This window comes from Arachis ipaensis, chromosome B09, assembly GCF_000816755.2.
Source record: "Arachis ipaensis cultivar K30076 chromosome B09, Araip1.1, whole genome shotgun sequence".
Lineage (NCBI taxonomy): Eukaryota > Viridiplantae > Streptophyta > Magnoliopsida > Fabales > Fabaceae > Arachis > Arachis ipaensis.
Window position 1 is genome coordinate 3,926,070 of NC_029793.2, and position 2,594 is coordinate 3,928,663.

At 28.8% G+C, this 2,594-nt stretch overlaps 1 protein-coding gene across 8 annotated transcripts in view; it reads right to left on the reverse strand.

The window, feature by feature from the left end:
• The window catches only part of LOC107616523 (F-box/kelch-repeat protein At3g23880-like), a 7,212-nt gene continuing 5,585 nt past the window's right edge, over positions 968 to 2,594 (reverse strand). For all 8 annotated transcript variants that reach the window (XM_021112290.1, XM_021112289.1, XM_021112288.1 and 5 more), the window contains 2 exons: positions 1,889 to 1,972; positions 968 to 1,322 (listed from right to left, as the gene is read on the reverse strand). The gene's annotated coding sequence lies outside the window, so the exon portion shown is untranslated. The remainder of the gene's footprint in view (positions 1,323 to 1,888; positions 1,973 to 2,594) is intronic.

Here is a 2,594-nt window from a genome sequence, read left to right on the forward strand (position 1 = left end):
ATGTAAATGTAAATTTTAATTTCTAAAAAAAATATATTTTTTAATTTATCTATTATTTTTAGTTTTATTATTAAAATTTGGTCAAACATACTAAAACATTTATAAACTTAATTTCAACTAAATAAACTCTATGAGTGATACATCTCGAACAAATATAGAGTGGATATTCATACACTTGGGTAATGTTGCCATTCTTATTCAAATTTATTTATCATTACTCTCACGAAAATCTAAACTCTATCACTCTCATATAATTAATTTGATTATGTCTCTCTTAATTTCGGTATATCGTATTACTCAACAACAAAGCTTTAAATAAGTTTTTTCTCTTCATTTTATACGATTAAATATCTTTAGTATTACTCAACAACAAAGCTTTAAATAAGTTTTTTCTCTTCATTTTATACGATTAAATATCTTTGGTTTTTTTATTAATGGATTTGAGTCAAATTGATTCATGCACTCTGCATAAATCTAGCTTCATTTTTCTTTAAAATTTCTAATATAAAATTTGATGACAGGAAGAGGTTGAATTGGATGCAAAGGTTGCAAGAAGAAAGGATGGGTTGACTTCTGCGATTGTGTAGATAAGAAAAAAGAATAAAAACAACAATATTACTAAAGAGTTGATTCATTGGGAGAGCCGTGGATGGCTCCATAAATGACAGTGCAAAAAGCCAACTAGTAAATTTTGATCTGAATTTTTAGTTTGACGAGAACTCTAATTAGGGTAGCAGTTATGATCATGTTAAAATGGAAATGACAAATTTGGAGCATAATGTCTCAACTCAGGCATCCACTGTTAATTAATAATTCAAGAATCTTTATTCTTCTTAAAGACTTGTTGAAATGTGACGGATGCTAATTATTAATAATCTCAAAATCATAAAGAAAACCTTTTTGGAAACATTCTCATAATTGGCTTTGCTGATGAGAGAAAAACACAAAAGAAACACATCAGCTCCTCTGTAACTCAAAGGCCTTAGCCTGTTGTAATCTTCCAAGTATGCTATATGCTTCGATAGTTGTCATAAACAGCAAGGCATGAAGTTTATAAGAACACAAGCCCACAGTTTAACAAGAATACATTTACAGCAAAAACTGCTAAAACAAAAAATCTAAAGACCTAAAAATTCAGAGAGAGATAATTAGAATTGGATATGTCCCCTAAACCCTTTAGCAAATTGCTAAATAAAGCCAAGGAACTAAGAATTATTCATTCAAAGACAGAATTATATAGTAATAATTCACATCTTATAGACATCTTTGCTAAGCTTCCTGACAGTGTTTGAAAGCAAAACATTCTCCTTCGCCAACCTCTCCTATATATAATAAATAAAATTAGAGATAAAGCAAAAATGGTTAGATTGAACTGAACCAGATTCAGTGGTATGGCCTTTCATAATGTGGATGTCAATTAAAGAAATAATATTCCAAACTTCAAAGGTAGAAAAGTAATAAAATAATGATTTTATTAATTAAAGCATATCAAAGACTTCGTTCATGTACATAACTAATCAAAGAATTTGTGACCATCACTTAAGGTCCTAATTTTAAAAGGTTTAGTTCAACTATACCTTTCTACCAGTAAATTTAGTCATGTAAATAACCTATATTCCATAGTTGCATTTTGTAAACAATCATATGTTAATAAACCATGAGAACAGTTATTTTAATAAATAATTCATGACCCCAATCATGTCATCAATAAGAACAATTAAGTAAAGAAATTCTTTGCAATTACTTTTAATATTTCTTTTTAAGAATTTTATTTAAATTTCTATGCTTACAAATTCCTAGAGAACATGGACTAAGATTGATAAGCTACAACCGGAATTTGGAATAAATATAGTAAAAATCGATAATAACTCTAAACGAAAAGATATACCTTAATAGCATGACCCTCTCCTTCCAACTTCAGTTATTTGTGCCATTTTTTCATCTCTAACTATGACAGGTCATGAAGCATGTGCTTTTTAGGGTATATACAAATAAAAATAGAGATTATTAAGTCAACTACATTTATTAAAATTAAATATAAATAGGCATATATTTCAAATTTGATAAACAGAATTATAAAATAAACCTGCAAATACTAAAGGGCTAGCACAGAGGATTAGTAACAATTCTATCTATTGCTACATAAGTCTGTATAACAATTGGTAGAACTCAATTACTTCAGCAGTTATACATGTATAGTAAAGAGTTTTATCACATATATCTGTGACCAAAGCCTGATGATAACCAAATGAGACATGCCAAATCAGGGAAAGAAGAGTTCAAAAGATAATGACAGATTGTGAATACAATTGCTGTCAAACCTAAGGTCTTTAGTATGTCCAAAAGACATCTCATGCAACATATAAATTTGTATCATAGGATAATGAAAAAATGTTCAATATTGATGCCCAGCCATGTTTGTGGTTCAGCTCTCAGAATACTTCTAGGGGATATTTAGTGGTTTAGGATCATCCTGGGACATGGCTATTTCATAAATGCAATTCTGCATATTGGACAAAATTCATTGATCAAAAGGAAAAGTATCTTATCCCATGTCTTGGTAAAAGCTTAAAAAAAGCTTTTTTTTTTTTTTT